The sequence below is a fragment of the Corythoichthys intestinalis genome, chromosome 18 (genome assembly GCF_030265065.1).
Source record: "Corythoichthys intestinalis isolate RoL2023-P3 chromosome 18, ASM3026506v1, whole genome shotgun sequence".
NCBI lineage: Eukaryota > Metazoa > Chordata > Actinopteri > Syngnathiformes > Syngnathidae > Corythoichthys > Corythoichthys intestinalis.
In genome coordinates this window covers 41257673-41282895 of record NC_080412.1, presented here as the reverse complement: position 1 = coordinate 41282895, position 25223 = coordinate 41257673, and the positions used below count along the sequence as shown (strand labels likewise).

The 25223-nt window shown below is 38.1% G+C and overlaps 1 protein-coding gene across 4 annotated transcripts in view; it reads right to left on the bottom strand.

Annotated features, from left to right (window-relative positions):
- The window catches only part of gabra1 (gamma-aminobutyric acid type A receptor subunit alpha1), a 91083-nt gene that overhangs the window by 9146 nt on the left and 56714 nt on the right, over positions 1-25223 (bottom strand). The gene's annotated exons all lie outside the window — the stretch shown is intronic.

Below are 25223 nucleotides of genomic sequence, written 5' to 3'. Positions count from 1 at the left end.
TGGCATTAACATTATTAACATTCTCTTAAAGCGATCCATGGATAGAAAGACTTGTAGTTCTTAAAAGATAAATGTTAGTACAAGTTATAGAATTTTTATATTAAAACCCCTCTTAATGTTTTTGTTTAATTAAAATTTGTAAAATTTTCAATCAAAAAATAAACTAGTAGCTCGCCATTGTTGATGTCAATAATTACACCATGCTCACTCATGGTACTAACCCATAAAATCAGTAGGACCCAAGCGCCAACAGAGGGAGCCAAACACAAAAAAAACAAGTAACAAGCGGATATTACACTGTACTGTCATTTTAGTCTGTTTGAGTGGGGCATGTGCGTTAATTGCATCAAATATTTTATCGTGATTAATTGTAAAAAATTAATTACCGCCCGTTAACGCAATAATCTTGACAGCCCTAATGAAATCACAAGTTGCAAAAACAGTGGTAGCAAAACAAACGGAAGTTAGGGAGACCACCTGTCCGGTTTTAGGACGGACACTCAGTGGTTTGTCAAGCGACAGGTGTATAACAGGTGTACTGACAAATGGGTATCCTGGTCGAATTGGTCAGAACATGGCTTCAGTTAAAAACGTCCTATATGATTGGTTCAATAAAATGTAAACAAAGCTTCACGTGTGGCTATCTGACATCATTTCCTCGTCGAGATTTTACAACAGCGCTAGCAAACATGTGAATTCGGCAAACATCTTTTAACATTGAATGGACGAGAGAGCATTTCCTCGCCAAAAGTAGTTGAGACTCGTTCCACGGTTTCTGTACACTTTGCCGGTGTGACGTGGACGTGAGCAGAAGGGGCAAAGCAGCCGTAGGACGCCACGCAGGTAGCATAGGCCAATATCAAATCTGACATTCCTGGGGAAAATTATCAAGAGTGTTGTGTTCAAACCGATCCAGGTTTTTATGATGCAAAACAATCTTTTTAACTCATTTCAGTCTGGATTTCGGCCACTTCACAGCACCGAGACCGTGCTTATCAATGTCCTCAATGATATTCGTCGGAATCCTGATACGGGCAAATCATCTATTCTGCTACACTTGGATCTCAGTGCCGTATTCGACACGGCTGATCACAACATGCTACTCAGCAGATTGGAAGAGTGGGTAGGGCTCACTGACACTGTTCTTTAGTGGTTCACATCTTATTTACAAGATTGTTTCTGATTGACACAAAGAAATCCCAATCAGTCAAAACGAACCATATTCATGTGTGGAGTCCCTCAAGGGTCCATTCTTGGACCACTCTTATTTAACATCTATATGATTCCCCTAGCTCACATCATGGAACAGTATGACATTTCCTATCACACCTATGCAGATGGCACACAACTCTAAATTTCTGTGTCCTCACATGATTATAGTCCCTTAGTCTCCTTGAGTAGATGCATTCATCAAATCAATGAATGGATGTGCCAGAATTTTCTCCGGCTAAATGTGGAGAAGACAGAAATAATCATTTTTGGGCTAAAAAAGGAAAGGTCAAAGATAAGCACGCACCTTAGCACAATGTCACTGACAGCTACAAATCAAGTCAGAAATCTTGGCGTAATTATTGACTCAGACCTAAAATTTGATAGCCATCTAAAGTCCGTCACTAAATCTGCTTATTACCACCTAAAAATATAGCCAGAATAAAGGGGCTTCTGACTCAACAAGACATGGAAAAACTTATGCATGCATTCTAGGGGTGTGACAAAATATTGAACTAGTGATATATCGTGATACTTTGTATCCCAAAAGGTTATCAATATTCTCCTGCCAAGAATCGAGATATCGTTTTAAAAAGGTGTCAATGTTTAAAAAAAAATATATATATATATACATATATATATTTTTTAATTAAAAAAAAAAAGGAACCAACAAGTTGTTTTCAAAATCTTCCACCATCTTTCACCAGTCTGACGAGCACTCACTCAGACATTTTAATCATGTAGAACTAGGCATGTGCCGGTTACCGGTTTCACGGTTTACCGTGGTGTGAAAACGTCGCGGTTTCAAAACCACTAAAATTTTCCGTCAGACCGTAGTGCGGTATTCGCTATTTTTCTTGTGTCAAAAATGCAGCCAGAAGTGGCTTGGCGCAGCAGCGCTCACCCCCTCCCATTTGTTGCTGTGTGTGAAAGTGACGCTATCGGCTAGCCAGCCAGCTAACCCAAAAACAAATACTTCAAACATAAGGCGTACTGTTCTTCAATTTATTGAGCTCTCAAATCGTAGTGTAATATACAACATGAATACATTTAAAATGTTGTACAATTAGATTTTTCCATGTGAGTAGCTTCAACAGATTAGCACCATGGTAAAAGTTCGCCAAAAACAAACACACATTTTCCTTTCAAATTCAATATACAAACTAACTAAAAGCTTACAAAGATGAATGTTAGCCTAGGCTTAGCTGGGAGAGTAACTTCGTTGAGTGTGACTGCCGCAGAGTGAGAAAACAAGCTTGATTCGCTTGAATGAAGGAGAAAAAGTGACTGCGTCAAAGATCGCTAATTGCGAAAGATGATCTTGCCCGAAGCACAAATCCACGTTCGCTGGATCAAGGAGAGGTCTCACTCCCAATGTTTAAAAAAAAATTATTATTTTTTTTAGATGAAACCTTTCCACAACAATATTGACGTTTTAACTAACTTATACATGTTTAACTAACTTATGAATTCTTTGTTGTTCTTTTTAAAACAAAGGCATGACATCATGTTGACTAGAGTTGACACAGTGGCTGAAAATGGTGAAACTTCACTTAAGCTTTTCCACCCTGAAAAAAAAGTCATGCAGTATAATTTTTTTTTTTTTTTTAATTATTCAGAAGTGTTTTTACTTTATAGAAATTATTTTGTTCTTGCTCTAATCTTGAGCAACTTGAGCTGTGGCTGTGAGTGTAGTCTATAAGCTATATTTTATTTAAAAAATATATATTTTTTATTGATAATTTATTTATTTTAACAATATATTCATGTTCCAATTTGCAACTATGGTCTGAAAAAAAAAAATCCTGTTCAATGGAAAAAAGTTTTTTTTTTTTTTTTTAACCTCAATCTCAAACCCCTAATCTCAAAATTTTTTGGAGCTACAATTGCAATACCGTGATACCGTGAAACCGCGGTATTTTCGCTCACGGTTATCGTACCGTCAAAATATCATACCGGCACATGCCTATGTAGAACAAACTCGGATAAAAAGCTTGACAAAAATAAGGAATTAGTTACAAAGTGCAATTCTATAGCATTCAGAAATACTAAAAAATGAATGAAATAATTGTGGTGGTCAATAAATGTTAATTTTATAGAGCAAGTGCAGCAAAATATATATGGAATTACTCCATTCTGAGGAAAAAAATATGGAATCATGAGAAACAAACAAAGAAATAACCATCAAAACACATTTCTAGTATTTAGTAGCACCACATCTGGCTTTTATGACAGCTTGCAGTCTCTGAGGCATTGACTTGATGAGTATTCTTCATCAATTTGATGGCAACTCTCTTTGATTGCAGTTGCCAGATCATCCTCGCAGGTCGGAGCCTTGCTGCGGACCATTTTTTTCAATTTCCACCACAGGTTATCAATAGAGTTGAGATCTGGGCTATTTGCAGGCCATGGCATTGACTGGATGAGTCTTTCTCCAAGGAATGCTTTCACAGTTTTAGCTCTGTGGCATGATGCATTGTCATCTTGGAAAATGACAAACATATTTTCAATTGAAGGGATAAGAAAGCTGTCTAAAATTTCAATGTAAATGTGTGGATTCATTGAAGATTTAACCACAGCCATCTCCCCAGTGCCTTTGCCTGACATGCAGCCCCACATCATCAAGGACTGAGGGAATTTTGATGTCTTCTTCAGGCAGTCATCTTTGTAAATCTCACTGGAACGGCACCCAACAAAACTTCCAGCATCATCACCTTGTCAAGAGTCAAGAATCTGCAATGGACAAGGTGATGATGCTGGAACTTTTGTTTGGTGCTGTTCCAGTGAGACTTTAAATGGCCCAAAATTACCTAAATGCCTGGCATTAACTGCCACTGACAGCCAGTTGGAGTCCCAGGTCTGGAGTCTCCCAGTTCAAATGGATTGGACGTCTACTAGTGATAAACTAATTCCAATTCACACTAGAAGCTTGTTTTTCTGTTAGTTTTTTGTAGAATATCCTAGAATGATTTCCTGACCAATGTAGAGCTTTGTATCGTGTATTGTATCGTGAGGTACCAAGAAGTTCCCACTCCTAATGCATTCATTTTCAGTAGATTGGACTATTGCAATGGTATATTTACAAGTCTTGAAAAAAAATCAGGAAGCTGCAGCTAGTACAGAATGCTGCTGCCAGAGTCCTTACAAATACAAGGAAATTGGACCACATTACACCGGTTCCAGTGAGTCAAAAGAACTAAGACTATAAAATATTACTGCTCGTCTACAAAATACTTAATGGCCTTGGACCAAAATACATGCTTGATTTGTTGGATCCCTATGAAACATCTAGACCCCTAAGGTCGTCTGGAACCGGTCTCCTGTGTGTTCCAAGAACAAGAACCAAGAACGGTGAGGCAGCATTTAGTTATTATGCTCCTCACCTCTGGAACAAATTACCTGAAGGTCTGAAGTGTTTTAGCTCCTTTAAATCAGGGCTAAAAACGCTTATCCATAACTAAAGATGTCCGATCACGTCATTTTCAAAGTATCAAAATCGGCAAAAAAATATCGGACATGCCTTTTTTAATATACGTATATATATTTTTTAATTAAATCGTTTTCTAATTCTATTTAACGTTACAGACAAAATGTATTACATTCATCCAGAGTCTTTAGTTTTAGCTTAAAGTAAGGCTATCAAATTTATCACGTAAACGGCAGTAATGATTTTTTAAAAAAATCAATCAAGTTAAAATATTTAATGCAATTAACGCATGCGCTGCACGACCCACTCACGCATTATCGCGTTCACTCTATAATGGCGCCGTTTTACCTATATATAGAGCTAACAGGCAGCATAAAATGGGTAGAGAGAATTTGGCAGTCTTTGGAACCTCTTTATAATTGGCTAAAGCTTTAAAATCCCTCTCTCAACAATCAGAAATATCATGGGAAGCAATGAGGGGAAAAACGGTAGAGGTTGATCTTTTCCTTAACACCCTATGTTACTTCCCAACGCAGAGAAGATATATCAAATGGTTTCACTACGCACAGTCATGGTTGGACTTCCCATTATGCATTTGGGCAGAACAGTTAAATGGCTACAGTATCATTTACTGAAAGCTCAACAAATACATTAGATGGCAATATTTAGTCACAATATACAAAGTCACATTTATCCTTTAAGAATTACAAGTCTTTCTATCCGTGGATCCCTCTCACAGAAAGAATGTTATTAATGTAAATGCCATCTTGAGGATTTATTGTCATAATAAACAAATACAGTACTTATGTACTGTATGTTGAATGTATATATATTCGTCCGAGTTTTATTCATTTTTTTCTTAATGCATTGCCAAAATGTATATGATCGGGAAAAATTATCGGGAATGATTGGAATTGAATTGGGAGCAAAAAAAAGCATTCGGATCGGGAAATATCGGGATCGGCAGATACTAAAACGATCGGTATCGGATCGGGAGCAAAAAAACATGATCGGAACAACCCTATCCATAACTATCTACATATTTCAAACTTCAAGCTATTTAATTTTTTTTTCCTTTTCTGCTTTATTTCCATTTCTGGTTTCAATTTAATTTAATTTTCATGCATAATTTCATTTCCTGTTTCGCCTGCCTTAGCTTTAACATTCTTTTGATTTAATATGATTTTTAAGACCATCATGTGATGTAAAGCACTTTGAATTGCCTTGTGTTGAAATGTGCTATACAAATACATTTGCCTTGCTTTGCCTTCATTGAAATCCAGCATTGCACAATATTTTTTTGTGTTGAGTGAGTCTACCTGTAGACCGTTAAATATAAAACAATTCCACGACACTCGGCATTCTTGCGCCATGTGATGTATTCTTACGGCAAGAGTCATTCGTAACCTTAAATATCGCGAATGTCTTAACACTGTTAACAATTTGGCCTAGAAGGATCTGTTGAACCCCTTTACAATTTATTACCATAGGAGTCAAAGTAATAGCTTTCTACTAGAACATTCCTATTTCAAGTGGGCTCGCGAAACATTTGTATTAATCTATCGGAGCAGCTGTGCAATCGTGCAGCTTGTTCTTTTAATAGACTGGCAAAGGTGGAGATCTCCCCAGATGCAGCCGCAACATGAGGTTGTCCACAGGGAAAATGCGGCTGACGAATAGCACGCAGGCAAAATAGGCTGGTGGAATCACATCTTGCATAGCAATGTAAAACACCAGTAGAAAATTAAGACAAAATGTACGAGCTAAGGAATATAGATGCTGCATGTTGCAAACACAGCTCGATCAGTCACTGACTACATGCGCTTGTGTACAGTGAATCAAAGGAAGTGGGTCGAGGCAGTTATAGTTAGGCTTCCATATAGAATAGGTTCTTGCAGATGTTTACACCGCGAATAACATGAGCCTCGACAGAAAGCCATCAAACAATTTCATGACATGAACAGATGGCTTTGACGTAGGGAAATATGAAACATGACATACTAACATCTCTTAGACACATGTTGTGCATACTGTAAGTGTGTAGACACTAGCTGTAGGGCATGAAACGTCTTCAGATATACATTTAATAAAGCTGGCTGGGAGAGGCTCCGGCACCCCCACAAGCCATATGAGGATAAGTGGTACGGAAAATGAATGAATTTTATTTGGACAAAAACACAAATTTTCCACCAGGTATTTTTTTGTTAATTGATTAATTAAATCATGAACTGTTTGGAGTAGGGTTGTTCCGATCATGTTTTTTTGCTCCCGATCGTGTTAGTTTGAGTATCTGCCGATCCCGATATTTCCGGATCCGATTGCTTTTTTTTTGCTCCCGATTCAATTTCAATCATTCCCGATAATTTGTCCCAATCATATACATTTTGGCAATGCATTAAGAAAAAAAAAGAATAAAACTCGGACGAATATATACATTCAACATACAGTACACAAGTACTGTATTTGTTTATTATGACAATAAATCCTAAAGATGGCATTTACATTATTAACGTTCTTTCTGTGAGAGGAATCCACGGATAGAAAGACTTGTGACTTTGTATATTGTGACTAAATTTTGCCATCTAGTGTATTTGTTGAGCTTTCAGTAAATGATACTGTAGCCCTGCCCAAATGCATGATGGGAAGTGGAACCATGACTGTGACTTGCTTCCCCACATTGCTTCCCATGATATTTCTTATCATACGGAGAGGGATTTAAGGCTTTAGCCAATTAAAAAAAGGCTCCAAAGGCTGCCAAAATTCACTCTACTCATTTTACGCTGCCTTTTATCACTCTATACAGATAAAACAGCGTCATTACAGATTGAGCGCGACAATGCGTGAGTGGGTCGTGCAGCGCATGCATTAATTGCGTTAAATATTTTAACGTGATACGTTTAAAAAAAAAAATTAATTACTGCCGTTATTGAGATAAATTTAATAACCCTACCTTAAGCCTAAGCTAAAGACTCTGGATGAGTGTAACATATTATGTCTGTAACGTTAAATACAATTACAAAACGATTTAATTTAAAAAAAAAAAAAAAAAATTAAAAAAAAGGCATGGCCGATATTTTTTTGCCGATTCCGATACTTTGAAAATGACGTGATCGGACCCGATCGATCGACATCTCTAGTTTGGAGTATAACAGGCTAACATCAGGCATGCCTCTTTAGTCATGCAGTCGTTTGCATTAATCCTCTTCCATTTTAATTGGAACTTGATTAACACTCGCTCAAATAATTTTCATAATTGCCATTTTAAAATGTATATTTGCATTTCTGAAAGCTTTTTATTAAGCAGCAAGTATTACAGTACATTGGGCAAGTATTAGCGGCCGAGTACCATGACATACCAAACATCTGGGGAAAAACACCATGAGTTTGATGTAGCGCGAATCCCGGTTATGTTTTGTCTCCAACGATTCTGACAACACTAGTGGTAAACGGATGAATCACGCTAACCTCATCCTTCACATGCTTTTGGCTTTGCTTGTGACATGAAGCATAAAGTATGATTACGATGTTCTCATTAGTCAGAGCCAAATAAGTGATTAGTCATTTAACCAGAACGAAACAGGGACGCCTCTGATGGATTTATGGCATTTGCATAGCTGGCGCACGGATGCGTGGTCATGCATATCTCACATTCATTACAAGTCAAAGGGGAATAAGTAGGTCAAGAATATTAATTTAGTTTTCTGCGGTGTTTATTGAATGTATGGTCATTTTTTTCTCTATCTAAAGCAGTGGTTCTTCACCTTGATAAAGGTACCGAACCCCAAAAGTTTCACATGTTGATTTACCGAACCCTTCGGAATTGGATTATAAAGCATTTTTTTGTTTGTTTCAAATTCAAAACCAAAATATGGCGGAAAACACAAGGCTGAAAAAGTAGCTTGTGCTCTTGCACCCCTCTTTAAAATAAAATGCTGTATTTTAAGCCAAAAGAAGTGTTGTGTTTGATAGAACAATATGTCTATATGCTGCTATAGCAGTTTCATGGCGCATTATGCCCCCGCACTATTTTTAATTTTTCAGTTTTACCCTGGAGACCCCCGTTTACAGACACTGTGCAACCGCTTTTGTTTCAACCCAGCTATAAAAAGGTAATTATTTTTATTATTTGAAATATATATCATATATAGCTTAGAATCATTAACTGATGTCTAATATTTAGTTAAAAAAAATATATATATATAAAAAAGTTATTTACTCGCATATTTTAAACTTTTAAACAAATTATGTCACAATTACGGATATCTACCTCATGACTATCGCTTAGTTGTATTTTTTTTTTTTTTTTTTTTTACTGTCGGATTTTCTCCGATATTTTAGATGATTTAAATAATTGATCCATACAAAGAAAAAATGGGAAAAAGAAGTTTAAAAGAGTAAGTAGTTGAAAAAGAAAATCTCGACCACTCCTTTTTGGAGAGACAGCGATAGCCAAAAGTGATATTTGCCATGTGGTATTCTTTTTTGCCATGTGGCTTTTTTTTTTTTTTTTTTTTGCCCATGTAGCATTTTTTATTTGCCACGTGGCAAGTGGATTTTGCCATGTGGCATTTTTTTTTTCTTTTTTTGCCATGTGGCATTTTTTGTGCCATGTGGCAAAGTGGATTTTGCCATGTGGCATTTTTTTTTTTTTTTTTTGCCATGTGGCATTTTTTGTGCCATGTGGCAAAGTGGATTTTGCCATGTGGCATTTTTTTTTTTTTTGCCATGTGGCATTTTTTGTGCCATGTGGCAAAGTGGATTTTGCCATGTGGCATTTTTTGACATGTGACTTTTTTTTTTTGTTGGTATGTGGCATTTTTTGGGGGGGGTATGGCAATTTTTTGGGGTATATGTCCGTTTTGCGCCCATGCACGTCCATGCCATTGACGGCTATGCACGTCCAAATTTTCCATTCAATTTAAATGGCAGATTACTGGGTTCTAGATCACAGAACTGATTTGTGTACACTCTACCCCTTTCAATTACTTAGCTTATAGTCTTATAGACACCCCCACCCCTATTCTCCTCTTTCACTGGCCAATAGGCCCCCACATGGTGTAAACCGGAAATACATCTCGCTGACGATAGCACCAGCATATTAGTAACTAGTTTAGATGTTCAATGTATTTCTTGTTGTTTGTGTATGTGTTTCTTTTCTTTCTTCTCTTGTATTTCTTTTCTTCTGTCCCCCCATAATCCCTTCCTGTTCGCTGCTTTGTCATAATAAAAAGGTATTTTGAATGATCACAATGGGAGTATGTCAGACTCTCAATGTGAAACATTAAAACTGTTCAGAATCCGGGCACTTAGACTTCCATTCTCTGTGTTAAACAGCTGAACAGGACAGGTTTAAATAAATAAATAAATGGCAGAAAAAAGTGTGGCTGTAATTTTTGACCATACACTTTACATTAGAGCGCATTGACATTCAACTGGCACTCGTCATATTGACGGCTATGCATCGCCAAATTTTCCATTCATTTTAAACGGCAGAAAAATGGGTGGCTTTAATTTTTGACCATACACTTTACGTTACAGTGCATTGACATTCAACTGGCACTCAAGTCAATGTGCTGTAATTACTGCCCCCCCCCCCCCCCACACACACACACACACACACACAAAATGTGACAAACCAAAATCCATTTTGCCACATGTCAAGAAATGCCACATGGCAAAATCCACTTTGCCACATGGCACAAAAAATGCCACATGGCAAAATCCATTTTGCCACATGCCAAATACCACTTTTGGTTCTTGGCCCTGCTGCCTTTTTGTCTGTAACTTCTGCATCGTGACCCTTGTTATATTCTCGTGTTTCATCCATAAAATCCCTACAAAGTCCACAAATGTCTATTTTTCACTCACCTGATTTGACCTACATTTAAGGAGTCTAAAAATTCCCTCCTGTAAAGATTTTTTTTATTCCCCCAGAAAATACAGATTCTAACCTTTCCAGTGATACTGTATCACACATGCATATAGGACAATTTTAAAATTTGGCCAAATTGGGGGTCTCAGAGCGAGACTTCAAGTCACCTTGGTATTTTGCGCCATATCCAAGGGAGCAAGCTAATTGGCAAATTCCCGTTCAAAATTCTTCTCATTTGACAGCAGATCAAAATTTGAGAGCACGCTGCCCATAGGTCTGTTGTTTTCCCTCATACCAAGTGCAAGTCAAGCTTCCACTGAGCAAACCAGTTCCTCCACCATTCAGATCGAGGACTAGATGTTAAAAGAAATGGATTAAGCCTGTAAATTGGGAGCAAACCAGTCCAAAACCTGGTCTAAAAAGCCACTTTGTCTAGATTTAATCAGCGTACGAAAATAGGGCTCTGCGTTTCTTTGCCTTAGCCGAACACCTTAGACTTACTCACCTGTGGTTCGGTAAGTAAGTCTAAGGTGTTCGGATCGAACCCAGGTAAATTAATTTGAAAAAAAACAACAATATGGAATATAGTATTTTTTTTTAAGTCATTAGAAATGTATATTTATGTGCAACTATGCCTTAGGCAACTTGAAAACTTTTGTTTTGTGCTCTTTCAAAAGCGTGCGTTAACAAAAAAACATTAAGAGATAAATTCCCAACTCAGCACTCTGCCTCCTTTGCTTGGCATCCTCCAGGCTTTCAGTCATTCATGTGAGACTGAACAATTATTTCCCTCTTTTCTCTTCTAATCATTATACGAGCTGTTGTAGACTAATAATGGGCTGATATAGGCTCACGGTTCAGAGGTCCGGGTTCGAATATTGACTTTCCGTGTGGAATTTCCATCCCCAAAACGTGCGTTTTTTGGGTCATTACATGTTTTATTGTTAGACTAGGCTAGACTGTGGCTCAAATAAAATGTAGAAAATAGATGACTGTATGCTGTAGATCAGGGTTGGGAACCTCTGGTGATGCGATATAACGGTGAATTGGAATGAGTTTATCACTAGTAGACATCCAATCCATTTAAACTGGGAGGGTGGCAGCGAATGAACATTCGTTCATTCGCTGCCATCCCTCCCAGTTCAAATGGATTGGACGTCTATGGTCCCCAGTGGCAGCCAATGCCAGGCAATGACTTCATTTTTTTGGAACATTTTACGTCATTTCCAGTTGATATTTGGTCACTTCCTTCTCATTTCGGGGCATTTATGGGTCACTTCCTGTTGATTTTGGGTTACTGAAGAAGTGACTCGAGAATAAGGCTGCAACAACTAATCGATAAAATCGATTAATGAATAAGTTGCCAACAAATTTGATAATCAATTTTTGCCGGCAGCTATGAGCAGTCCCGTTTGGGTCCTTGTTTGCGTGTAATGTGAGGGTGCGTGGCAGTAACTCGAGCAAAAGAGAGGGAGAGAGAGTTCACTGCTACACTCAGATTGGGTTGTTGAATCAATAATATTACAAATTATCGAGAATTAGACTGTCTTTTGTGTGGTTCGATCCAGTGTGCCTCCATCAGAAGTAAATGAAGCTAGTTGTATCATGTATGATGAGATGTTACTACTTAGCACAGAGTGCTAAGCTAGTTAGCGATTATGCTAATCAGTGTTTTAAGTTCATTTGTATTGTGTTTTGGAGACGCATATTAGCACTTAAGTTATTGTTAGGATTTGTCACATTTGTTTTTCTAAAGAAACCACACACATAAAACCATTGATATAATGGTTTTCAACACACTCCCATTCAAACTGTAAATTGTCATACAAGAGAGTGTACATTGAAATTGGATTTGGAATGTATATATGAATAAGTGCTTAAGAAAACTGATTCATTACAGTCTGCTTGGTACTTATTTGATTTTGTTGTTTAGTTTGTTTAAATAAAATGAGTCCTTGACAAAATTTTTATCAGCGCCCACGAGAAGAAACATGCCAATCAGCAGCACTTTTTTTTTAATTTTATTTGAATGAACAGGATTTTTGCCTGATTTGTGCACTTGAGATTTTTTTCTAAATATTTTATACCCAGAACCTTTATTAAAAACTTGAAAAAGTTTTATGTACTTAAAGCAGCACTAGGGTCACTTTTCGACCTTTGTAAGAAATTTTCATGAAACTTGTGATGATATGTTGACTGATAACTAATTCAATGACACCTCTTTTATATTGATGAGGTTGTAACACTTTCACCGGCACTAATTAAGTTAAAAATGTAACTTAAAAAAAACAATTGTGCTGACTGCTTTGACATACAGTACGTCACTTCCTCCTTTCCCCATTCATTATTAAGACGGAATTCGATGCTAACGCTTTCACGGGAATTTTGCAAAGATGGCAGTGCAACAGAGACAAAAAGTTTTGTCTGAGGAGGAAAAAGGGGTGCTACCAGGGTATACCGAATAAATATTGGCCCGGCCTTTCACTTGCTGGCCTGACCCCCTCACCCCCCCAACCAAACTCGTCAGCGAGTTTCGGAAAAGTGGGGGTGGGGGGGATTTGGGGCGGGGGTATTAGCCACATTAAGGTAACCTTTTCGTGCTTCTTACAGCTGCTGGAAACCGAAATATTGTTTAATCCATCTCCAGGTGACCGTCATAATTTTACGACACTATGCGGGTGTGTACTGGTCCTCATGGGAAACGCAGTCTTCCTTAAGGCAAAACACTACCGCTTTTGTCCACCAGCGTCTCTAAAATCCACTATAACTGAAAATTTACAAAGTGTTGCATTAAAATCGTAGTTGTAGACTAAAGTTAAGTCAGGAAGCTGTAATAAAAGATTATTTTTGCAGGAAATAGTCATCCATTTTGTCTTCATTGTTACTTAAAACATGCCTAAAACAACAAGTGAAATTATGAAATGTCATTTATCCGATTAGTCGTTTCATTAATCGTCCGATTAATCGATGATTAAAAACTGTCGGTATTTGCAGCCCTACTCTAAATGAATAGTAGGTAACTCAAAATGAACAGGAAGTGACACGTAAATGCCCACAAAAGACTGGCTGTGAATGCTGTTTTCCGTACCATTGACGGCGTTAGACGTCCAATCCAGTCAAAGGCTACGTTCATACTACAGGTCTTAATGCACGAATCCGATTTTTTGTCATATCTGGTTTTTTGACGTGCCCGTTCAGACTGCCTTTGTCCATTGAGACCATTCAACTAATACGCATGCGCACTAATTCGCAGTTCGACAAGCGCTGAGCAAGACGACCCGCATGCGCAGAAGCATCAAAACAAATGACCACACATGCTGGCTGTCATCCATCATTCCAGGGATATCATATTTTGCTTTTTAAAAAGAGGACACAAATAACAGACATAAATAATCCCAGTTTAGGCTTATATTCAAAGTACAGTGCCTTGCAAAAGTATTCGACCCCCTTGAATCTTGCAACCTTTCGCCACATTTCAGGCTTCAAACATAAAGATATGAAATTTAATTTTTTTGTCAAGAATCAACAACAAGTGGGACACAATCGTGAAGTGGAACAACATTTATTGGATAATTTAAACTTTTTTAACAAATAAAAAACTGAACAGTGGGGCGTGCAATATTATTCGGCCCCTTTACTTTCAGTGCAGCAAACTCACTCCAGAAGTTCAGTGAGGATCTCTGAATGATCCAATGTTGTCCTAAATGACCGATGATGATAAATAGAATCCACCTGTGTGTAGTCAAGTCTCCGTATAAATGCACCTGCTCTGTGATAGTCTCAGGGTTCTGTTTAAAGTGCAGAGAGCATTATGAAAACCAAGGAACACACCAGGCAGGTCCGAGATATTGTTGTGGAGAAGTTTAAAGCCGGATTTGGATACAAAAAGATTTCCCAAGCTTTAAACATCTCAAGGAGCACTGTGCAAGCCATCATATTGAAATGGAAGGAGCATCAGATCACTGCAAATCTACCAAGACCCGGCCGTCCTTCCAAACTTTCTTCTCAAACAAGGAGAAAACTGATCAGAGATGCAGCCAAGAGGCCCATGATCACTCTGGATGAACTGCAGAGATCTACAGCTGAGGTGGGAGAGTCTGTCCATAGGACAACAATCAGTCGTACACTGCACAAATCTGGCCTTTATGGAAGAGTGGCAAGAAGAAAGCCATTTCTCAAAGATATCCATAAAAAGTCTCGTTTAAAGTTTGCCACAAGCCACCTGGGAGACACACCAAACATGTGGAAGAAGGTGCTCTGGTCAGATGAAACCAAAATGGAACTTTTTGGCCACAATGCAAAACGATTTGTTGGGCGTAAAAGCAACACAGCCCATCACCCTGAACACACCATCCCCACTGTCAAACATGGTGGTGGCAGCATAGTGGTTTGGGCCTGCTTTTCTTCAGCAGGGACAGGGAAGATGGTTAAAATTGACGGGAAGATGGATGCAGCCAAATACAGGACCACTCTGGAAGAAAACCTGTTGGTATCTGCACAAGATCTGAGACTGGGATGGAGATTTATCTTCCAACAGGACAATGATCCAAAACATAAAGCCAAATCTACAATGGAATGGTTCAAAAATAAACGTATCCAGGTGTTAGAATGGCCAAGTCAAAGTCCAGACCTGAATCCAATCGAGAATCTGTGGAAAGAGCTGAAGACTGCTGTTCACAAACACTCTCCATCCAACCTCACTGAGCTTGAGCTGTTTTGCAAGGAAGAATGGGCAAGAATGTCAGTCTCTCGATGTGCAAAACTGATAGAAACATACCCCAAGCGACTTGCAGCTGTAATTGGAGCAAAAGGTGGCGCTACAAAGTATTAACGCAAGGGGGCCGAATAATATTGCACGCCCCACTTTTCAGTTTTTTATTTGTTAAAAAAGTTTAAATTATCCAATAAATTTTGTTCCACTTCACGATTGTGTCCCACTTGTTGTTGATTCTTGACAAAAAATTAAAATTTTATATCTTTATGTTTGAAGCCTGAAATGTGGCGAAAGGTTGCAAGGTTCAAGGGGGCCGAATACTTTTGCAAGGCACTGTATGAACGTAGCCAAAATGAATTGGTGTCTAGCACAGTCAATTTTAGCCAGTGAGCTAAAATAAACACTATCCTAATGGAAGATTTTTATAGCAGTTGTTTTTCTTTTTAAACCGTGAGACCTTTTTAAAATCACGTATCGATTCTTGAGGGGAGCATCTCAATTACCTTTTGGGCTACAAAGCATTGCTTTTCGATATATTGGACCAACACTCTTCCTATTTCATGTGTGTTATGTTTTTTTAACCTGCAGTAATCCATCTTGCAATAAACAAACTACAAACACATATTGTACTTGTTAAAACAGGTGCATTGTGAGTGAATGCTTGTTTTGTCACATTTTCTTAAGAGTCACCGTGTTGCCAGAGCTCATGAAGCGAGAGTGCCAAAGCATTTTCAGCTGGCCCGCATCCAGCACTAAGCTCCTGTGCCAACAATCATGTGTGCTAATGGGCTTGCCAGGTACAGCACAGCGTCACCACTTATCTATTGTTTCCGCACACATTTAATAGATGGATGGATAATGTGTTTAAACTTGGACATGAGTGGACTTGGAAATGGATGCATGTGCCCAGTGGAGGTGAATGAAAGCCCGCTGGGTGTGCATATTAGGTGGTGTGCGCGGGAGGCAGGTGCACACATCAGTAGGTGTCCGCCAAATGTTGTCAATCTGCGTTTGCTCAGTAAATCCTTTAATTTTGTGGGGGAAGATGCAGGCAGCGCCACTGGGTATTACACAAGTCCTCATAAAAAAGGCAGTCATATATATTTTACAATTTTTTTGACTAGTTCTGTTGTCATGGAAACAAGTACTCATCCATTGTCTTTTTCCAGGCAAGTAAAGACATTCGGGGAAGGATGTGTCACTTTTTGTTGCACTTTTATTGTTTGAATTTTCAATTTTTATTTGAAATCCATCATTTTCTAAAATACAGTGGTATGAAAAAGTATCTGAACCTTTGGAATTTCTCACATTTCTGCGTAAAATCACCATCAAATGTGATCAGATCTGATCTTTGTCAAAATTACACAGATGGAAAAACAGTGTATGCTTTAACTTAACCTATAAATGTTTGGCTGTTTTTTTAAAATATTTTAATAAGGATAGCATGCAAACAATGACAGAAGGGGGAGGGGGGTGGATAAGTAAGTGAGCCCTCTGCCTAAGGAGAATTAAAGAGCAACTGAAACCAATTTAAACCTACAATTTAAGTCAGGGTTGTGCCCAATCACTGATAAGTGGTTTAAAGCTGCCCTGCCCACTATAAACCACACACCTGGTGAGAATTGTGTTAACGAGGAGCATTGTCTGATGTACATCATGGCTCGGTCAAAAAAAGCTGAAGACCTGCGATCAAGGATTGTTGATTTGTATAAAGCTGGGAAAGGATATAAAACAGTCTCTAAAAGTCTGGATGTTCATCAGAGAAGTTGTCCACAAATGGAGAGAGCTTGGCACTGTTGCTTCTCTCCCAAGGAGTGGCCGTCCACCAAAGTTGACGCCAAGAGTTCAGCGCAGAATACTCAGAGAGGTTAAAAAAAAGAACCCTAGAGTGTCTGTTAAAGACTTAGAGAAATCACTGGCACAGTCCAATATCTATGTGCACACTATATGTAAAACTATGGCTAAGAATGGCATTAATGGGAGGCCTACACGGAGGAAACCATTGCTGTCTAAAAAAACATTGTTGCTCGTTTAATGTTCGCAAAAAGATACTTGGACACTCCACAGAAGTTTTGACAAAAATATTTTGCGGATTGATGTAACCAAAGTGGAATTGTTTGGGAGTAACACATAGCATCATGTGTGGAGGAAAAATGGAACAGTTCATCAACATCAACACCTCATCTCCACTGTGAAGCATGGTGGAGGGAAAATCATGATTTGGGGCTGTTTTGCTGCCTCAGGGCCTGGACAACTTGCAATCATTAATGGAAGAACGAATTCAAAAGTTTATCAGGATTTTTTGCAGGAAAACCTGAGGCCGTCTGTCAGACCGTTGAAGCTAAAAAGAGGATGGATGCTGCAACAAGACAATGATCCAAAACACAGAAGTAAAGCAACTTCAGAATGATTTCAGAAGAACAAATTACACGTTTCGGAGTGGCCAAGTCAAAGTCCAGACTTTAACCCCATTGAGATGCTGTGGCCTGACCTAAAAACTGTGATTTATGCCTGACATTCCAGGAATCTGACCGAACTACAGTAGTTTTGTAGAGTGGAATGGGCCAAGATTAGTCCTGATCGATGTGCCAGACTGATCTGCAGCTACTAGAAAAGTATGGTTGAAGTTATTGCTGCCAAAGGTGGGGGGCACAAAATATTACATGTGGTGGTTCACTTACTTATTCCCCCCTCTGTCATTGTTTGCATACTATCATTAAAATATAAAAACCTATAAATGTTTGGGTGGCTTTAGTTAAAGCAGACTGTTTTTTTCATCTGTATGATTTTGAAAAAGATCAGATCACATTTGATGGTGATTTTATTCAGAAATATGAGAAATTCCAAAAGGTTCAAATACTTTTCCATACCACTGTATAGCATTTAAACTAGCGGACATTTGCTATGCATGTAAGCCAATTGTTGTAAATATTAGCATTATATAGCATTTAAGATGGCGGACTTTTGCTTTACAAGTTAGCTTATTGTTGTAAACATTAGCAGTGCCAATTCCAACAATTGTCTAACTTGCATTGCAAAGTCCGCAAGGCTAAATGCTTTATAATGCTAATGTTTACCAGATAGTTTCTGGTGCGCTTCTGGTCCCTTATGTCATTGTTTGCATACTATACTCATTAAAATATGAAAACCTATAATTGTTTGGGTAGTTTTACTTCAAGCATAGACTGTTATTTCATCTGTGTGATTTTTACAAAGATCATGTCACATTTGATGGTGATTTTATGCAGAAATGTGGGCAATACCAAAAGGTTCATATACTTTTTCACACCACTGTAAAAGCCGCAAAAAACGAGGGATCATTGTATAAGAGTAGTTATAGCATTGCAATTCTTTGCTACGGTCTTATTCACTTGTTTCCGCACAATACGATTTGTTGTTAGACAAGTCCCCATAAATACTGATGACATGACATTGGTCGAGGAAAGTGTTTTTCATCACGCAACCATATTTTCACTATCTTGACAAGTGCGGCCGTATTAATCCATACTATCGTTTTTAGCCAAATCTTCAAATTATTATTTTTATTGGTTCTAGATGTCCTATAGAAGATGTCAAAGCACACCGCAGAGATTTGGCGACAATTTAAGGTTTAAGGTGATGAGTGAAAAGGTGAAAACAATTTATATTGCAGCTTCAGGCAAGGACAAGTTTGACTACAAGCCGGCGAGGAATCACACGTGGGTGCAGATAACATTAGTCTATTTAAACGGTTTCTGACACAACCTTGCTAAGCTTAAGAAACTTGGATTTCTTATCTTTGGGGCTGCTGTCCAACGTTTTTACAGACACGGAGAAAAGAATTTAGAACAGTACAATGTTGGGCTGCAGCTATTGATTATTTAAGTAATCAATTAATCTATCAACTAATAATTGAGTAATTGGATTAGGAACATTTCAAGCAATTTTAAGAGATGTTAAACAAAAGCTTGCTAAGATTACACTTTCAAAAGAGCATTAAATGCGAATACAAAATACAATTGCATAGTGTTTCTTCAAACAAACTGTTCATTTTCCCCACACAAAACTGCTAAATAAACCTGTAAACTAAATGACAAATGCATAAAAAAAAAAAAAATTAAAAATAGCTTAAAGATTTGCCTTATGTTGGTCTTAACAGGGAGCAGCTGTATTCAGCCATGTGAAATTACTCATGTCATATTCACTGTTGCCACTAGAGGGCAATGTATCCACCCATATCAATAAAACTAAATGCAAACACTTTCAAAACCAACCATTACAACACCACTGTAATTAATCGAATCCTCAACGCAGGCAAAATTTGATTCGAAGCTTTTTTCTAATCCAATACTGGAGTTAATCGATTAATCTTTAAACTAGTTAATTCAAATAATCGAGTAATTGGATTCGGAACATTTAAAGCAATTTTAAAACAAAGGCTTTTTGAGATTGGACTTTTAAAATCATCCATGTTTATACATGTACATGTGAATACAAAGTAAAATTCAAGAGTGTTTCTTCAAAATATGCAGAATTTGTACGTCTGTCATTCCACTAGAGGGCATTGTATCCGCTCATATCAATAAAACTAAATGCAAACACTTTGAAAACAAACCATTACAACGCCACTGTAATTAAACGAATCCTCAACGCAGGCAAAATTTGATTCGAGGCTTTTTTCCAATCCAATTACTGGAGTTAATAGATTATTTGAATTAACTAGTTTAAAGATTAATCGAGTAATTGGATACGGAACATTTAAAGCAATTAAAAAAAACGGCTTGCTTAGATTGGACTTTTAAAATCATCCATGTTTATACATGTACATGTGAATACAAAATAAAAATCAAGAGTGTTTCTTCAAAATATGTAGAATTCAAACGTCTTTTATTTCACAAGAGCCATAAATGCATTTAAAAATAAAATACCTGAGATTAGCCTCAAACGGTATAAAAAATAAATACATGATCTAAGTACAACAAAAGAACAATTGGTTAACTTGCAAAGCAAACGTCCGCTAGCTTAAATGCTAATTTTTTTTTTTGGGGTACAATGCTCTTAACCATTCAAACACATATGCCTACACAAAATTGCTAAGTATATTAAATTATTAAATTATATTAAAAATGCGTTAGAAAACAGCTTAAACAATAACTTAGCTTATGTTGGTCTTAATGGGGAGCAGCTGGATTCAGCTATGTTAAATGAAATATGTCATATTCACTGTTGCCATTAGAGGGCCGTGTATCCACCCAAATAAATAAAACTAATTGCAAACACTTTCAATACAAAGCATTACAAGGCCACTCTAATTAAACGAATCCTTGTAGCAGGCAAAATTTGATTCAAAGCTTTTTTCTAATCAAATTTTTGGAGGTAATCAATTAATCGTTGCAACACTAGTACAATGTATACCTACAAATTTGCTGATTTCTTTATAATTCAATACACAAATGGATTAACGCACAAATAACGTGTGGTAATCAGAAAAAAAAAAAAAAATTCATGTTGTTTTTTTGAGAAATAAGATTTAGGCACCTCTTCGCACCAAATTAAAAGTGCACTTTCACCCAAAATATTGTCACTGGGCACCTGTCTTTGTGCAGAACAATTCCAAAGCATGTGATCTTTATTGTGTACACAACTTTACCGCCTGAATCCAGGATGTTAATTACTGATAGTACTGATATTTGTTTCCAGGTTAGATTCCATCCCTGAGCACTTGATTGCATACCCTTGAAATGACAGTGTTCAGTTAATCTCCACTCAGTAACTGGATAGCAGCCACACAGAACAAATCTCTATGGGTGAGAATGGACCTTCAGAGGAAAAATGGCTATGCTCGTCACTTGCCTCTCTGCCTCGCTGGTTCTGGGCAAATATTTGCCACTGACCGTGATCTGACTGAGTGTGTCACCAATTAAACATGACAACCAAAATGTGGGATAAGGTCAAAGGAACAGTGAGAAGTAGAACACTACACTTCTCGTTGGCCTAATAGGCCTATATCTCCCTTTACATTCATTCTGTAACTCACAGAAGTTGCAATGTCAATCAGCACCACACCTGACTGCTTATTCTGCATATAGTGGTACCTCTACTTACGAAATTAATTGGTTCTAGAAGTAGTTTCGTAACCTTAAAATTTCATAAGTCAAGACGCTTTTCCATGTAAAAGCCCTAATCCGTTCCAAACCCGCCAAAATTCAGACATACGTCTTTTATAACTCATAAAAATGCATCAAAACGTGTAACAAATGCATGTTAAAACTAGATTATTGCTCAATAAAAGGTAGTGCACTTATGTAAGGCTGTCTGAACACAAGGAGTAAATGATGAGGATGCTGGGATGCACACATACACATACAGTTGTATGAAAAAGTATCCGAACCTTTTGGAATTTCTCACATTTCTGCATGAAATCACAATCAAATGTGGTCGGATCTTTGTCAAAATCACACAGATGAAAGAACAGTGTCTGCTTTAACTGAAACCACACAAACATTTATAGGTTTTCATATTTTAATGAGGATAGTATGCAAACAATGACAGAAGGGGGGAAAAATAAATAAGTGAAGCATCAACATTTAGTATTTTGTGGCCCGCCCTTTGGCATTAACTTCAACCGACGCTTCCTGTAGCTGCAGATCAGTCTGGCACATCGATCAGGACTAATCTTGGCCCATTTTTCTCTACAAAACTGCTGTAGTTCAGTCAGATTCCTGAGATGTCTGGCATGAATCACTTGTCTTTAGGTCATGCCACAGCATCTCAATTGGGTTCAAGTCTGGACTTTGACTTAGCCACTCCTGAATGTGTAATTTGTTCTTCTGAAACCATTCTAAAGTTGATTTACTTCTGCGTTTCGGATCATTGTTTTGTTGCAGCATCTATCCTCTTTTTAGCTTTAATTGTCTGTCAGACAGCCTCAGGTTTTCCTGCAAAACACCCTGATGAACTTTTGAATTCATTCTTCCAGTAAGGATTACAAGTTGTCCAGGCTCTGAGGATGCAAAACAGCCCCAAATCATGATGCTCCCTCCACCATGCTTCACGGTGGGGCTGAGGTGTTGATGTTAGTGAGCTGTTCCATTTTTTTCCTCCACACATGCAACTGTGTGTTACTCCCAAACAATTTATCTTTGGTTTCATCAGTCCACAAAATATTTTGCCAAAACCTCTGTAGTGTCCAAGTGTCTTGTGGCGAACAATAAACGAGCAACAATGTTTTTTGTTTTTGTTTTTTTGTTTTGTTTTTTTTTTGAAGAAAGCAGTGGCTTCCTCCGTGGAGTCCTCCCATGAACACCATTCTTGGCCATAGTTTTACATATAGTTGATGTGTGCACATAGATATTGGACTGTGCTAGTGATTTCTGTAAGTCTTTGGCAGACACTCTAGGGTTCTTTTTTACCACTCTGAGTATTTTCCGCTGAACTCTTGGCGTCATCTTTGGTGGACGGCCACTCCTTGGGAGAGAATCAGTAGGGCCAAACTCTCTCCATTTGTAGACAACTTCTCTGACTGTCAAATGATGAATGGCCAGAATTTTAGAGACAGTTTTGTATCCTTTCCCAGCTTTATACAATTTAACAGTCCTTAATCGCAGGTCTTCAGACAGCACTTTTGACCGAGTCATGATGCACATCAAACAATGCTTCTCATTAAGACAATTCTTACCAGGTGTGTGTTTTATAGCGGGCAGGGCAGCTTTAAACCACTCATCAGTGATTTGGGAACACACCTGACTTAATTGTTTTGGTAAAAATGGGTTTCAAATGCTCTTTAAGGCCATGTCCACACGTAGCAGGGTATTTGGTAAAAAGAAATTTTTCTACGGTTTGACCTATCATCCACACGCGCACGCAGATTTAAACCAGGGTTCTTAAAAACGATGGGGAAGGTGAAGATTTGCGAATCCTGCGTTTGTGGCTCCATCATGTGGACACTGATAACCGAAGATTTACGTCACTGGCTGCGACAAATTTTTTCCTCACGTCACACGAGACCAATTTTTACATTTGAAGCAGAGGTTGCGCTAGACATTTTCGTTGTCTGTCATTTTGACTGACAGGGTCATAAAAATCCGGTCATAATCTATTTTTACCCGTCACTTAAATTTTTAAAATGATAATGATGACATATTCAATAGTATTTAGTTTTCATTCATTTTCAATTAATATTGTAACGCTTGCTTGGCGGCGAAAAATTAGACACGGAAGTCGTGGTATTTTTCTCCCTCTTTTTACTCTGCTTACCGCCAACAACACCAACAAAACAACAACTCCGCCCCCAAAGAAAACGAGGCAACTATATAGACCCCAATCACCAACGTCACACAATGATCTTAATTGTGGTTGTCAGCCCAAAATCTTCTAAATATATATTAAATGCATCTTACCAGATATAAGATGACTACTACATAGTCTGTGGTGATCGTTTGGTGCCCAGATTTCTTGTCGAATTACAGCAGTCCATCTCGCTCTCCTCTTCGGGTCTCTCAGAATACGGTAGAACTTCAAGTCTCTCCGTCTATCTTCTCTGTTATTGCAACCAACCGCCACACACGCCCTCACCATTTTGATTATTAATGTTAACGAGCAGAAAAACATGCCGTAATAGGAGGCGTGTACGTAGTGGTAATGTGTAAACACGACGAGCTGACACACAATATGGCGGCTCCAGTCAGGGGGGCGGAGTTGTGACGTCATGTGATTGGGGTCTATACACAGGCGGCAATCTAGTCCACCAATTGGATGATGCGTTGGCACACCGGGTGCACCAATAAGAACCTCGCATTGATGTGTCAATCACGGTGCCGCCGCCAGACCCTGGTGACGCTACAATATTCTGACAGAATAGCCAACGACGTCATGCATTAAGAGCGACAATAGCTAATTAATATGCTCACTTGCCACCCTGTGGTCTGGGGTGTGAATTGCAACCTGTCAAAATGACGGACGGACTTCAGTTTTTTCCGTCACCGTTTTAAAAAACCGGTCAACAACGGAAACTATTCGGTTAACGCGACCCCTGATTTGGAGTATATCAAATAGGCGCTTTTTTTGCTTAAATTTTTTTTTCAACTCTTGCTGTGTTTCTTATTGAAAAATGGGTATTTTGGACAATTATTGTTTTGAATGTACTTAAAAATGAAAAGTGGTTGGCTGTGGAAGGTTTTTTTTTTTTTTTTTTTTTCCCTACAGAAACGTGCAGGTGTGGACGCAATTATTTTTTTCCCCGACGTATTAGGGCAGAATCCTCGTTTTTTAAAAAAATCCTGCCACGTGTGGACATGGCCTAAGTCTCCTTAGGGAGAGGGTTCACTTACTTACTTTCCCCCTTCTGTCATTGTTTGCATGCTATCCTCATTAAAATATGAAAACCTATAAATGTTTGTGTGGTTTTAGGCCATGTCCACACGTAGCAGGGTATTTGGCAAAAAGATATTTTTCTACGGTTTGACCTATCATCCACACGCATACGCAGATTTAAACCAGGGTTCTTAAAAACGATGGGGAAGGTGAAGATTTGCGAATTCTGCATTTGTGGCTCCATCATGTGGACACTGATAACCGAAGATTTACATCACTGGCTGCGACAAATTTTGTCCTCACGTCACACATGAGACAGATTTTTACATTTGGAGTAGGGCTGTCAAAATGATCGCGTTAACGCGCGGTAATTAATTTTTTAAATTAATCACGTTAAAATATTTGACGCAATTAACGCACATGTCCCGCTCAGACAGTATTCTGCCTTTTGGTAAGTTTTACAGCAAGGCTTTTTGTGCTGTCTATCAGCAAACTCTTGTGGTCGCTTTGCGACATGGTTTATTGTTGTCTTGCCAGTTCAATATGGCTGCAGGAAGTCTCGGGCTGACGCCTACGTTGTAATGTTGTGCTTATATGATCCTTGGACAAGATTTGTCCGTAAGTATGGTTGTTGTAAATAATGTACATATTATGTTAGTAAGCGAAATGTTATATTTTTTGTATGAGATGCTTTTTGTTTATGTTTAGTG